Below are 15,980 nucleotides of genomic sequence, written 5' to 3'. Positions count from 1 at the left end.
GGTAGTGGAAAGAGTCAAAGTAGGCAACGATTTATGGGGCAAGGTCCCACCAATACTTCTTCTCCAAGGTTCAACAAGGACAAGAGTGCTAATCTGATGGTTCCAAAGGAGAACATAGGTGCTCAAGCTTTCTTCGCATGCAAGAAGTATGGGAAGACTCACAAAGGGGAATGCTTAGCCGACTCTAATGCATGCTTCAAGTATGGTAAATTGGGTCACCAAGCTAGAGATTGGAGAAGTGGTGGTGTTAGTCCTCAATGTTAAATTGCTCATGGACAACAAGCTCAAGGAAGTGGCTAATGCACCTACCAATTCTATGCCTTACATGGGAGGTGAGAAGTTGAGGAAGCGCCAGATATCATCATCGGTATGTTAAAGTTTTTGATTTTGATGTATATGCATTATTAGACCCGGGTGGAAATTCGTCGTATGTTACTCCATTCCTTGGTAATCGGTTTGATGTATTTCTCGAAATGTTATTAGAACCCTAATTGGTGTCTACCTCTGTTGGTGAGTCGGTTATTGATAGAAAGGTCTATAAGGATTATCCCATGTCTATTTTGCATAATATTGTTCCTTGTGATCTTATTTATATTGACATAGTAGACTTTGATGTTAATCTTGGGATGGATTTGTGTCATGCATCTTATGCTTCTATAAATTGTAGAACACGTGGAGTTAGGTTTCAATTCCCAAATGAGATTATTCTCAAATGGAAGGGTCATGATTCGGTAGTTAAGAGTAGGTTCATTTCCTGTCTTAAGGCCCAAAAATTAATTTCTAAGGGTTGCGTTTATAATATTTGTAACACCCCCTTAAAACATTGTATATGATATTCCAATTCTCAATGAAAATGATATTACTTCTGTATTTTGGGTATAACTTTTAATAGGGTAGTCCAAATTAGGTGATTTAAATTTTTGAATAACTCCAACATCATTATCTACAACTTTTATGAGACCATATTTGAAATTTCAGAGGTTAAGTAGGTCAAATAAATTAATTGTTGCAAGACATGGTGCTGTGACGAAATGGGATATTTGTAGAAGAAATATCATATCTCACTGTAGAATGCTCCAAATCGGTTGATTCTTGAACGACATGAAATTAGATTTATAGAGAAACAATTCATATGAAGACACCAAATCCTAATGAGGAAGTTATCATTTTCAAATGCAGCTCCAAAAAAGGGTATTCCGTTAAAAGAAGGTTCATCTCACTAACCATGGAAAAATCTAGATCCATTTGACATCACACATGCCATCAATCTTCCTCCATTTGACATCACCCATGACATCACAATCTTTCATTAAATTTTCAATTTTTTCTTTGTAATTATTTTAATTATTGTTAGGTCCCTCCTTCACACCTATAAATACCACCTTATTTTATTATTTTTTTCATCAAGCTTTCTCAAGTAACTCTTCTCTCTATACACTCCTTTACTTATTCTCAAAATATAGTTTTAGTTCTTAGTAGTGTAGAAATACTATTCCGGTGATTCATATACTCTAGGTAGTACAAAAAATACTCCGGCGAGGAGAAACGGCTAGGATTCAAGAGTGTTTCTAATTTGGTATCCAAAGAATGCAAGATGGCCATGTTGGTCAAAGAGATGGACATCTCCCAACTTATGACATATGCGAAACAAATTGAGGATGAGAAGTTAAGGGAGAGGTCAACGAGGTTTAAGAAGGCTAGAGTTGAAGGTGGAGGGTTCAATCACCAAAAGTCTGGTTATAGAGGTGGTGGAAAGGGTCAAAGTAGGCAACGATTTGTGGGACCTTCGATTCTGAGTAACGCTTCAGATTCCAGGTATTTAAGGCTTCAATGAGAGGATTCCTTCCACTCTCATACATAAAGTATTTTGATTATGTGATAAATTATACTTATTTTCTTTAAGGTTTACTCTAAGTTATGTGGGTGTTTATCAATGGGTTCTTCCACCCATGTAGTCCAAAAATCTTTCAACTAAATCTCTTGATTTCAAGTAATATTTTCTTATGGGTAATTCTTATTTCTACTTAACAGCATGAATCATGGTTAAACTAATGATTATTGATCTATTTTGATGCAAAATAATTTTATGTGTATGAATTGATGGTTTGCATGTAATTTCTCTATTTATCTCTTAAAAGGTTCTTGAAATTAATGATGTGTTGTTTAAAGCATAATTTTTAATTAATGGATTTCAAAGTATATATGCATAATTTCAGTCAAATACATGTTTGAAAGTTGGAGTGATTGAACCCACCTAGTTTTGCTATATTTTCAATGAAGTTTGACTTGAAAGCTTTGACTCCAAATAAATATTTATGAAAGCAGTATCTATGATCAAAAAGGAGTCTTATGAAATGAAAGAATGATGAAATGATATGAATAATGGATTCTTTATGCAATAAGGACAATTCTTGCATATTTGAATTATCAAAGGTTTTAATGAGCTATTCTATCGAATATGATGTTTTGAATTCTCAAGCTATATGCTATGACTATTTTGAAGTATTCCGTGGGATTGACTTAGTACCGAATGAGTCATTAAGGTGGAATTCGGTAAGGAAATCCTAGTAGTATCCCTTTGTCTCATTAACTATGTGCCAATATAGGAGCTTTTGTAGGCTTAGGCTAATGGATCCATGAAAGCCCTTAAAGTTAAACTTAAAGAAATGAATGAAGTTAACAGAATTCTACCCGGTAAGTAGTCTTTCCGACCAATGTAGGGGGTTATGTTGGATTTCATGTAATAGCTCCCATGGTATTAAATGCCAGTTATTGTTATTTTCCCACAAAATAAATGTTTTAAAGGATATATATATGATTGATTATGCATACATTGCATTATGTTTAATATTACATAAATGTTTTAATGTTTTCTTAGTGTTCATGCATGATTACATACTTAGTACATTCCAAGTACTAACATATACTCTTTTGCCTACATGATATCACCATGTAGGGACCGGTGCTCCTCCTCGTTCTCCTCTACATGTCTAGTTGAGATTTCGTTTGAAGAGTACTTTTGGAGAGTTCCCATATTTCGGGAACAATACTTCTTTATATTTGTAGCTTATGATATGTTGAGATCTTTAGACATTTACTATGACATTTCATTCTATGATGATTGAGGGTGAGCTAGGGACTTATCTTAGCCCTATTAAATCTAAAAGTTAGAGGTATTGTTGGACATATGTAAGTTGAAGATTTACTATTATGATTTTTGCTTGTTTATTTATTGCCATTACCTATGAAAGGCTAAAAGAATGCTAAGAGGCTTGTTTGAGGTACTTTTGGGTTCCTCGTTTACCATGTCATGTCTAGGCCCTAGGCTTGGGTCATGACAATATTGTGAGGGTTAGAGATGTCAAATCTGAAAGTTCTTCTCTTGAGTCGGTCCTCGTAGTAAATGAGTTTTCTGATGTATTTTCTGATGACCTCCCTGGTGTCCCTCCCAAAAGGGAAGTTGATTTTGGTATTGATATTTTCTCCGATATCCAACCTATCTCTATTAATCCCTACCCAATGTGCCTGACAAAATTAAAGAAGTTAAAGGAGAAATTAAAGGACTTGTTGGAAAAAGGATTCATAAGGACACGTATTTCACCATGGGAAGCTCCCGTATTATTTATGAGAAATAAAGATGGGCTACTTCATATGTGCATAAACTACCGGCAATTGAACAAGGTGACCATTAAGAACAAATATCTGATTCTTAGGATAGATGACCTATTTGATTAATTGTAAGAGGCAAGTTATTTCTCAAAGATTGATCTCCGGTCCATCTATCACCAACTAAGGGTAAGGGGGTGTGACATTCCCAAGATGGCATTTCGAGCAAGGTATGATCACTTTGAGTTTTTGGTAATGTTGTTTGGATTGACGAATGCACCGACAGTGTTTATGGATATAATGAATAGGGTGTTCAAACCTTATCTTGATACATTTGTGGTGGTCTTTATTGATGATATTTTGATACTCTCAAGGTGAGAAAGAACATAAGAGTCATTTGAGAAGTGTGCTTCAAACCTTGAGGGATAGATAATTGTTTGCCAAATTTATTAAGTGCGAATTTTGGTTGAAAGAGATGGCTTTCCTTGGTCATATAGTATCCAAAGAGGGAATCAAGGTCGATTCTAAGAATACGAAGGCGGTAAAAAATTGTCCTAGACCATTATCTCCTTCGAACATTAAGAGCTTTTTATGTCTAGTCGGATATTATAGAAGGTTTGTCAAAGGGTTCTCTTCCATTTCATCTTCTTTGATGAAATTGACCCAAGAAAAGGCAACATTCCAATGGATAGAAGGGTGTGAGAGGAGTTTCTAAACTTTGAAAGATCGACTTACTTTCGCTCCTATTTTGACTCTACCAAAAGGATTAGAAGGGTTCTTGGTATATTGTGATACTTCAAGGGTTGGTTTGGGTTGTGTCTTGATGCAAAACTATAAGGTTGTAGCCTATGATTCTAGACAATTGAAGGTGCACAAGCGTAAATACCCTACTCATGATGTTGACTTAGTGGCCAATGTATTTGCTCTAAAAATTTAGAGGCATTACCTCTACGGGATACATGTAGATGTATTTACTGATCACAAAAAGTCTCCAATATATGTTCACCCAAAAGGAACTCAACCTATGGCAAAGGAGGTGTCTTAAACTCCTCATAGATTATAACATGAGTGTGCATTATCATCCAGGTAAGGCCAATGTCATTGCCGATGCTCTTAGTAGGGTTTCTATGTGGAGTGTTGAACATGTTGATGAAGGGAATAGAGAGTTGGTAAGGGATGTTCACCGTTTGGCTAGATTGGGGGTGAATTGAGTGGTTCCGATGATGGTGGTATGTTAGTGCAAAATGGGTCCGAATTGTCCTTGACGGTGGATGTTATATAAAATCAAGACCTTGATCCGTCATTGGTGGAGTTAAAAAATTGGTGAAGGAGTGGAAAGTAGAAATCTTTTCACAAGGGGGAGTTGGAGTTCTTCATTACCAAGACCAATAATGTGTTACAGATGTTGATGGCCTAAGAGGCTTGATCTTGAAGGAGACTCATAATTCCTCATATTCTATTCGCCCACTTTGACCAAAATATACTGAGATTTAAAGGAGATATGTTAGTGGGGTGGCATGAAAAGGGACATTGCAAGCTTTGTGGTCGAATGCCCAAATTGTCAACAAGGCAAAGCCAAACACCAAAGGCCAGGTGGCCTAGCACAAGACATTGAAATCCCTACTTGGAAGTGGGAAGATGTGAACATTAACTTTATAGTAGGATTGCCTTGTACTCGGAAACATCATGACTCAATTTGGGTGTTGTTGATAGGATGATGAAGTCGGCTCACTTTCTACTGATTAAGACTTCTTATAGTACTGAGGATTATGGTAAGTTATACATTAGGGAATTGGTAAGGTTGCATAGGGAGCCATTGTTAATTATTTTGGATTGTTGTACCCAATTCACTTCTTATTTTGGGAAATCATTTCAAAGGGGACTGGGTACTAAGGCGAAGAAAAGTACCACATTCCATCCTCAAATCAACGGGCAAGACAAATAGACAATTCAAAAACTAGAGGATATGTTAAGGGTTTGTGTGTTGGAGTTCAAAGGGAGTTGGTATGACCGTTTACTGCTTATTGAGTTTATTTACAATAATAGCTATCACTCAAGCATCGAGATGACACTATTTAAGGAGTTGTATGGGAAATGATGCAGGTCTCGGTAGGTTAGTTCAAAGTGGGGAGATGACTTTATTAGGTCCAAACTTAGTATTTAATGCTTTGGAGAAGGTGAGGGTCATTAGAGAATGGTTGAAGATGGCTCAAAGTTGCCACAATTCCTATTCTGATACTAGAAGAAGGGACCTTGAGTTTAGTATGGATGTTTGAGTATACTTTAAGGTTTCACCCATGAAGGGTGTAGTTCAGTTTGGCAAAAAGGGAAAGTTAAACCCTAGGTATGGAGGGCCTTATAGGATCTTGATATATGTTGGCAAGGTTGCTTATGAGTTGGAGTTGTCATTGGAAATAACTATGGTTCATCCGGTATTTCATGTATCTATATTGTGAAACTGTGTAGGTGATCCAAGTTCCATTATTCCTTTGGAAATAGTGAATGTTGAACAAAACTTGACCAATGAAGAGGTCCCAGTTGAAATTTTAGATCGGCAAGACAAGATATTGAGGAACAAGAAAGTTGCATTCGTCAAAGTCCTTTGGAGGAATCAGCAAGTCAAAAGTGCTAGATGGGAAGAGGAAGCAAATATGATGAAATGATACCCTCATCTCCTTCACTCTACTCAAGCCTAAGGTACTAAGTTGTTCACTTTCAATTTGGTTAAAACTTCTACATTTCAGTTTTTCATAAGTCTTTCATATGCATGCATGTTTATGAAGATTGGTTTTCAAGTCATATTTTATGTTAAGTATGAAAATTTCTTGGTTTATGCATTTTATGTGTCATTGCATTCATATAAGGTTGCTAGTCCTCATTCTATATCCTTTCTATGATAGTTGAATCTCATTCGAGGATGAATGTTTTTAAAGGGGAAATATTGTAAGACCTCATAAGTCGAAAAGTCAAAATGAAGTAAAAAACTTCTGAATATTGGATTGCCCTCAAGTTTATGAGTCCACCTAGGAGTCGTATGTGCTCCTGTGATCGTAAAGTGACTCATAGAAAAGCTATTGAGGAAAGGAAATGGACTAAGGTTCAGGGAGACTCTATGAGTTAAGTTTATGACTCATTTCTTGTTCGACGATTCGTGAAACCAACCCATAAGGAAAGATCAGAGGCTTGGTCCTGTAGCTTTCACAGGGTCAATAGGATGAGTCCTTTCTACGAGTTGTAGAAGAGTTTATGACTTGTAGAGCCGAGTCGTAGGGAAAGGTTCAGAGGGTCAGTTCTAAGGGTTTTCTGAGACCCTTCAGAACAAGTCATTTTTACAACTCGTCGACACTTCTACGATTCATAAGGTTGGTTCATAGGGTCTATCAGGTTAAATTTTAAAGAGGGGTATTTTATTCTTTTTGTACTTTTTATCAGTAAAGTGTGGTCATTTTGGGACTAAATCCACCCTATCCAATGACTCTAAGTTTCCCCAAACCATTCATTCTCACGTTAACTCTCTTACACCAAAACCCTTTTACTCTCAAGGCTCTTTTCAAGGTTCCCTTTATCTCCAAGCCAAGTCTAGGGTTCCTTATGATGAAGTTCCTCCTCCTATCCCAAGTCAAAATCTATCAAGGTATGTGGCTCTTTGTCTATGGGTTCTTCCACCCATGGAACCCAAAACCCCTTTCAAACTAAGTCTTTGATTTCAAGTAAGAATTTCCAATGGGTTGCCCTAATTTCTACTTAATGGCACGAATCATGATTTAACCATTGATTATTGGTCTATTTTGATGCAGTGTGATTTTGAATGCATGGATTGATTGATTACAAGTATTTTCTCTACTTAATTACTTAAAGGTTTTTGAGATTCATGGTGGGTTATTTAAAGCATGATTTCAATTTATAAAATTCATGGTGTTTTTGCATGATTAAATACATACATGTTGGAAAGTTGATTTGACATGAACCCACCTAGTTTTACTCTATGTTCATTTAAAGAATGTTTTGAAGATTATGGACTCCATTAAATATTTATGAAAGCTAATGACTAAGGTTATAAGAGTCTTTGAATGAAAGAATGAATGTTAGTATGATGCCTTCTCACCTAAATTAATGGATTCTTTATGAGATAAAGACAATTCTTGCATACTTGAATCATTAAAGCTTTTAAGGAGTTATTCTACCGAATGATGAGTTGGTGTCTCAAAGTATATGTATATATATGTTTATGTTACTAAAATATACTATTCCATGGGATTTTACTTAGCATTGAATGAGGATTGAGGTAGGGTTCATTAAGGAAATCCTAGTAGTAACCTCTAGTTTCTTGAATTATGTGCTAATATAGGAGCCTTGTAGGCTAGGCTAGTGAATCCATATATGGCCATCTAATGTTAAAGGAAATGGTGAATTTGATGGAGTTCTACCTTGGCAAGTTGTCTCCCCTTCTAATATAAGGGGTTACGTTGGATTCCATGTTACAGCTCACATGGTCTTAATGTCGGTTATAGTCATCTTCCCACAAATGAATGTTTCAAATTCTATTTAATTGATAACTCTCTCATGTACTTACTCGTGTACTTTGCTTTATAATGCCTTAATGCTTTTCATTATATTGCATGCCTGCATACTTAGTACATTCAAAGTATGAAAGCATACTCTTTTGCCTACATGATATCACCATATAGGGACCGATGTTCCTCCTGGTTCTCCTCCACGTGTCTAGTTGGGATCGTTGAAGGCTACTACTTCGTAAGTTCACACGTTTCAGGAACAATATTCCTTTTCTTTGTTTCTTATTTTATGTATAGACATTTAGACATATATCATGGTATTTTATTTCTATTTTGTTGAGGGTGAGCTAGGGACATGTCTTAACCCCCGCCAAGTATAAGACTAGAGGTATGGTTAGACAAATATAAGGTGAATCTTGACTATTGATGTTTTCTATGATGTTTTTGTCATAGTCTCACTTTCCCCTTTTTCTTCTGCTTGTTATTGATTGTCATTACCGATGAAAGGCTAAATGCATGTTAAGAGGCCTGTGTGAGGTTCTTTATTCGCCGTGTCACATCTAGGCCCTAGGTTTGGGTCGTGATAGTCACTCTGGTTGAAAGTGTAGACTTGTCTACCAATCAGTTGAAAGGGGTTGCTTAGATTTGGTTCAAGTAATGGAAGGAGGAAAGGGCTATTGATGCGGGTCCATTGGGACAGGTTCGAAGGAGCTTTTCTAGATAGATTATTTCCTCTCAATATGAGGGAGGAAAAGATATAATAGTCCATTAACATGATGTAAGGCAACATGAGTGTAAAATAATATGTTTTGAAATTCACAGCACTCTCCAAGTTTGCCCTGGCCATGGTGGCCGATTTTACGGCTCGTATGAGTAAGTTCGTTTTTGGTGTCTTAAAGATGATTGTGAAAGAATGTAGAATAGATATGTTGACCAAAGAGATGGACATATCTAGGTTGATGATTCATGCTTAATATATTGAGGAAGATAAACTTAAGGAGAGTGCTAGTATAAGGTCCCGTGTATTTTGAAGGTTGAAATGTGTTATACTAGGGTAAGATATAGGGAAAATGACTTTGGAGGATATTTTAGACTCGTATTTCACAAGATAAATTTTTTCAAAATTGCCCCAAAATAGAAGGGTACATGACACTGGCGCATCTCGCTTCTGTTTCCAGATAGTGCAAATTTTTCTGAACTCAAGTCAAGCTCAAATATGGAAATAAAATTGAACTCTGCTAAAAAATGACCTATGGGGGAAGGCCTCTGCATCGCAGACTTGTTCCCAGATAGTTCAAATTTTAGAGTAAATTTCCATTTTTAATTAAGGGCATCTTGGACAATTCCTTGAACATATATAGTTGAACTTGGACATATTTTGGAGTTAGTTTCCACTTTTTTGGCTACCCAAAACCCTAGATTTCATTCCCCCTCCTTCCCAAATCAACCTCTACAAGATTCCTCTCAACTAAGGGGTTCCAAGGTTCCTTACTGAAGACCAAGAGTCAAGATTTCTTCAATCTTCTCAAGACTTCTTCAATCTCTCTTCAAGCTTTACTCTAAGGCATTTGGGTCTTTATCTATGGGTTCTTCCACCCATGGAGTCCAAAACCCCTTTCAATCAAATCTTTTGATTTCAAGTAAGGCTTCCTTATGGGTCATTCTAATTTCTACTTAATAGTATGAATCATGATGAAGCTAATGATTATTGGTCCATTTTGATCCAAAATGATTTCAAATGCATGAATTAATAGTTTGCAAGTATTTTCTCTACTTAGCTCATCAAAGGTTCTTGAAATTCATGGTGGGTTGTTTAAAGCATGATTTCAATGGATGAATTTCATATTGTTTATGCATAATTTCATTAACATACATGTTTGAAGTTGAAGTGACTTGAACCCACATAGTTTTACTCCATTTCCACTAAAGCATGACTTGAAGGTTAGGAGCTCCAATTGAATGTTTATGAAAGTTAATGACTATGATTATGGAAGTCTTTTGAATAAAAGAATGAATGTTGGTGGAAAGTTCTCTCACCTAATCTAATGGATTCTCTATGCGATAAGGAAAATTCTTTCATATTTGAATCACCAAAGGTTTTATGGAGCAATTCTACCAAATGATTATTTGAAGTCTCAAACTATATATATGTTTATGATACTATGATATACTATTCTGAATTTGACTTAGCACTAAATAAGGCTTAAGGTGGGGTTCGGTAAGGAAATCATAGTAGAAACCTCCTATTTCATTAACTACGTCCTTCCATAAGAGCCCTTGTAGGCTAGGCTAGTGGATCCACAAATGGCAATCAGTGTTAAAGAAGTGAATATTGATGGAGTTGTACCCTGGCAAGTAGTCTTTCTCTTTTCAATGTGGGGGTTACGTTAGATTCCATGTTATAGCTCACATTATCTTATTGTTGGTTATAGCATCTTCCCACATATGTATGATTTAAATGCTATCTACTTGACTACTCATGCATGCACTCATTTATGTACTTTACCTTATAAATGTACTAAATGGTTTACATTGTATTGCATGTCTACATACTTAGTACATTCAAACTACTAATGCATTCTCTTTTGCCTACATGATATCACCATGTAGGGACCAGTGCTCCTCCTCGTTCTCCTCCACATGACTAGTTGGGATTTTTTGAAAACTACTTTTGGTGAGTTCCCATGTTTCAGGAACAATACCCTTTTTCCTATCTAGCTTATGCTATGTTAAGATCTTTAGACATCTATTATGGTACTTCATTGTCACTTTGTTTGAGGGTAAGCTAGGTATATGTCTTCGCCCCCATCAAGTCTAAGATTAGAGGTATTGTTAGACATATGTATAATGATCCTTGACTAGTATAGTGCTTGTTTATAATGTTCTCTGCATAGTCACCCTTTCCCCTTATTTCTGCTGTTATTAATTGCCATTACTTATGAAAGGATAAATGAATGCTAAGAAGCTTGTTTGAGGTATCTTTAAGTTCCTCATTTGTTGTGTCACGTCTAGGCCCTAGGTTTGGGTCATGGAAAACTTGGTATCAGAGCCCAAGGTTTTGAATGGTCCTTAGAGTCTAATATATCGCGTCAAATAGGGTTTTGTTCAAGGTTGTGAAGTGCGCTACAATTATGACTAGGAGACTATAAGGCATTTAGGAATCTTTCCCTTATTTTATGATTTATGTCATGCCTTAGAATTGTCCTAAGACTTCCTTTATCTAACAAATCATTCCGTGTTCTCTAGATAATGCCTCCATGAAGAGCTCTAATTCAAGGAGGGGTTGATGCTAATGAGGAATAAGTCCCTAATGATCCTTTAGACGAACAAGTGACTAATGCAGAATTTTATGATGCCATCCTATTATTGGCTCAAACTATGATCGTTCAGTTGAATCAATTAAAGGTGACTCCTGTGAACGTAATTAGTAAGAAAAACATATGGGTGAGAAAAAGGAATCCTATGAGGGGAAAAGTCTTTAACCGTCAGAGAGTGTCAAAAGGGGAAACATCTGGCTTAGATTTGAGGGAGAGTGATGAGAAGGAAAGACCCTGCCTCTTATGCTAATGGTGTGGTAAGAATTATTTAGGGGAGTGCCTGGCTGGTACACGTAGTTTCTATGGTTGTGGCAAGAGTGGACATAAGAAGAGGGATTGTTGGGTGGCTACTAGAAGAGGAAGGGAGATGGCTCGGGCTGTTTCATCTGGTTTGTTAAAGGTCTTTAATTTTGATGTGTATGCATTATTAGATCTGGGTGCTAACTTGTCATTTGTTACTCCATTCTTTCTAATAGGTTTGATGTATTTCCTGAAGTGTTATTGCAACCCTATTTAGTGTCTACCCCCATTGTTGAGTAGGTTGTTGCTAGAAAAGTCTATAAGGGTTGTCCCATATCTATCTTGCACATGGTTATTCGGTTTGATATTATTGAGCTTGATATGGTAGATTTTGATGTTATACCCAGGATAGATTGTTGCATACGTCATATGCTTCTATAGACTGTATAACTCATAGAGTCAAGTTTCAATTCCCAAGTGAGCCTATTCTTGAATGGAAGGGCCAAGATTTGGTAGTTAAAGGTAGGTTCATTTCTTGTCTTAAGGACTGTAAATTGATTTCCAAGGGTTGCAGTTATCATATTTTAAAGGTTAGAATGTCAAATACGAAAGTCCTTATCTATAGTAGGTCCCCGTGGTTAATAAGGTATTTGATGTCCTTTTTGATGACCTCTTCAGTGTCCCTCCCGAAAGGGAAGTTGATCTCAATATCAATCTCTCCCTGATACTCTAACCTATCTCTATTTGCTCCCTACCGAATGGCCCAATGGAATTAAAGGAGTTAAAAGAGCAATTAAAGGAATTGTTGGAGAAGGGATTCATAAAGCCAAGTATTTCACCATGGGGTGATCCTATTTTGTTTGTGAGAAAAAAGGATGGGTCTCTTCGGATGTGCATAGACTATCGTCAATTAAACAAGGTGACCATTACGAGCAAGTATCTAATTCCTAGGATAAATGATTTATTTGACCAATTATAAGGGAAAAGTCATTTCTCAAAGATTTATCTTCGGTCTGACTATAATCAATTAAGAGTAAGGGAGTGTGATATTTGCAAGAAGACATTTCAAAAAAGGTCTGGTCAATTTGAGTTTTTGGTGATGTCGTTTGGCTTGATGAATACACCGGTGGTATTTATAGATCTTATGAATAGGGTGTTCAAACCCTACCTTGACATGATTTTGGTAGTCTTCATAGACAATATCTTGACTTACTCTAGGAGTGCGGAAGAACACATAGGTCATTTGAGAATTGCGCTTCAAACATTGAGGGATAGGCAATTGTTTTCCAAGTTTAGCAAGTATGAATTTTGGTTGAAAGAGGTGGCATTCCTTGGTCATATGGTGTCCGATGATGGAATCAAGGTTGTTCCTAAGAAGATAGAGGGGGTGAGAAATTGACCTTAACCATTGTCTTCTTCAGACATTAGGAGATTTTTTGGTCTAGCTAGACATTATAGAAGGTTCGTCGAAGGATTCTCTTCCATTTAATCCCCTTTGACAAAATTGACCCAAAAGAAGGAAAAGTTCCTTTGGATGGATGAGTATGAAAGGAGTTTCCAAACCTTAAAAGATTGACTTACCTCCTCTCCTGCTTTGACTCTATCAAAATAATTAGAAGGGATCGTTGTATATTGTGATGTTCGAGGGTTGGTTTGGGTTGTATTTTGATAAAAAATGACAAGGTTATAGTCTATACTTCTAGGCAATTGAAGATTCACAAGCGTAACTACCCTACACATGATCTTGAGTTAGCGGCCATTGTATTTGCTCTAAGGATTTTACGGCATTACCTCTATGGATTACATGTAGATATATTTACCCATCATAAAAGTCTCCAATATGTGTTCACCAAAAAGAACCTCAACCTAAGGCAAATGAGGTGGCTTGGACTCCTCAAAGATTATGACATGATTGTGCATTATCATCCTGGTAAGGCCAATGTTTTGGCCGATGCACTTAGTAAGGTGTCTATAGGGAGTGTGGCTCATGTTGATGAAGGGAAGAGGGAGTTGGTAAGGGATGTTCATCAGTTGGCTAGATTGGGGGTGAAGTTGAGTGGTTTTGATGATGGTGGTGTGTTTGTGCAAAATGGGTCCAAATTCTCTTTGGTGGTGGATGTTAAGTCAAAACAAGACCTTGATGCGTTATTGATGGATTTAAATAAATTGGTGGGAGAGAAGAAAGTAGAAGTCTTTTTATAAGGGGAAGATGGGGTATTTTATTACAAGGACGATTATGTGTTCCAGATGTGGATGACCTAAGGGGTTTGTTCTTGAAGGAGGATCATAATTCTTCATAATCTATTTATCCAGGGTCGACCAAAATGTCTAGGGATTTAAAGAAAGTGTATTGGTGGGGTGTCATGAAAAGGGACATAGCAAGTTCATGACCAAATTTCCAAATTGTCAACAAGTTAAGGTTGAGCACCAAAGGCCTGGTGACCTAGCCCAAGACATTGAGATCCCCACTTGAAAATGGGAGGATGTAAACATGGATTTTATAGTAGGTTTGCCTCGTACTCGAAAACATCATGACTCGATTTGGGTGGTAGTTGATAGGATGTCAAAGTTGAGTCAATATTTCCAGTCAAGACTTCTTATAGTGCAAAGGATTATGCTACATTGTATATTCAGGAGTTGGTAAGGTTGCATGGTACGCCGTTGATAATTATTTTGGATCCTGGTACCCAATTCACTTCTTATTTTTGGAAATCATTTCAAAGGGTCCTTGGTACTAAAATGAAGCTAAGTACTATATTCCATCCTCAAACCAATGGGCAAACTAAGCAGACATTTCAAACACTAGAGGACATGTTTATGGCTTGTCTATTAAAATTGAAGGAAAGTTGGGATGACCATCTATCGCTTGTTGAGTTTGCTAACAACAATAGCTACCACTGAAGTATCGAGATGACACAAATTAAGGCTTTTTATGGGAGATAATGTAGGTCTCTTGTGGGTTGGTTTGAAGTGGGTTAGATGACCTTGTTGGGTCCCGACTTATTACTTGACGCTTTGGAGAAGGTGAGGATCATTATATAAAGGTTGAAGACGCTCAAAGTTACCAAAAGTCCTATTCTGATTCTAGGAGAAGGGATCTTGAGTTTAGTGTGGATGTTGGGTATACTTGAAGGTTTCACCCTTGAAGGGTGTAGTTCGGTTTGGAAAAAAGAAAAAGTTGAGCCCTAGGTATGTAGGGCCATATAGGATCTTGAGATGGGTTGGCAAGGTTGCTTATGAGTTGGAATTGTCATTGCAAATGGCTATGGTTCAACCGGTATTCCATGTGTCTATGTTGAGGAAGTGTGTATGTGATCCAAGTCCATTGTGCCTTTGGAAGTAGTGAATGTTGAGGAAAACGTGACCTATGAAGAGGTCCAGTTGAGATTTACGAAGGGCAAGTCAAGAGGTTGAGGAAAAAGGAAGTTGCATCCATCAAGGTTCTTTAGAGAAATCCATAAGACTAAAGTGTTATATGGGGAGCATAAGCGGATATGATGAAGAGAAACCCTCATATCTTTCACCCTACTCAAGATAAATGTATTAAGTTGTGCTTGCTCAATTTCTTGAAATCCTTGCATTTCAACTTTTGTTGTCATATGCAAGTATAATCATGAAATGTGTTTTGAATGATATTTCAAATTGCACTGATGCATTTATGCTGGGTTGTTGGTTTACACTCAATTCTACTCAAGCTGAGTCTTGTCTCATTTAAGGACGAATGTTCTCAAGAGGGAGATGTTGTAAGGTCCCAGGTGTTTTGAAGGTTGGAATGTGTAATAATAAGGTAAAATGCAGGGAGAATGGCTTCAGAGAATTTTTGGACTCGTATTTTACAAGATAAATATTTTCAAAATTGCCCCAAAATAGAAAGGTCTGCGACACTGGTGCGTCACGCTTCTTTTCCTGGAAAGTTCAAATTTTCCCAAAATCAAGTCAAGCTCAAATTTGGGAAAAAAATGAACTTCACGAAAAAGTGACCTATGGGGAAACGCCTCCTCATAACAGACTTATTTCTAGACAGTTCAAAATTTTGCGAAAATTTCTAATTTTAATTGAGGGCAGCTTGGACAATTCCCTAAACATATATAGTCGAACTTGGACATATTTTGGGGTTATTTTCCACTCTTTTGGACACCCAAAACCCTAGATTTAATTCCCCCTCCTTCCCAATTCATGTCCTACAAGGTTCCTCTCAACTAAAGGGTTTCAAGGCTCCTCATTGAAGACTAAGCGTCAAGATTTCTTCAATCTTCTCAAGACTTCTTCAATCTCTCTTTAAGGTTTATTCTAAGGTATGTCG

At 36.9% G+C, this 15,980-nt stretch overlaps 1 pseudogene; it reads left to right on the top strand.

Moving 5' to 3' along the window:
- Nucleotides 1-202: 202 nt before the first annotated feature.
- Nucleotides 203-15,980, top strand: part of LOC129893785 (receptor-like protein 9DC3) — a 35,862-nt pseudogene continuing 20,084 nt past the window's right edge.

This window comes from Solanum dulcamara, chromosome 1 (genome assembly GCF_947179165.1).
Source record: "Solanum dulcamara chromosome 1, daSolDulc1.2, whole genome shotgun sequence".
Classification (NCBI taxonomy): domain Eukaryota; kingdom Viridiplantae; phylum Streptophyta; class Magnoliopsida; order Solanales; family Solanaceae; genus Solanum; species Solanum dulcamara.
This window is presented reverse-complemented; position numbering and strand designations above follow the sequence as displayed.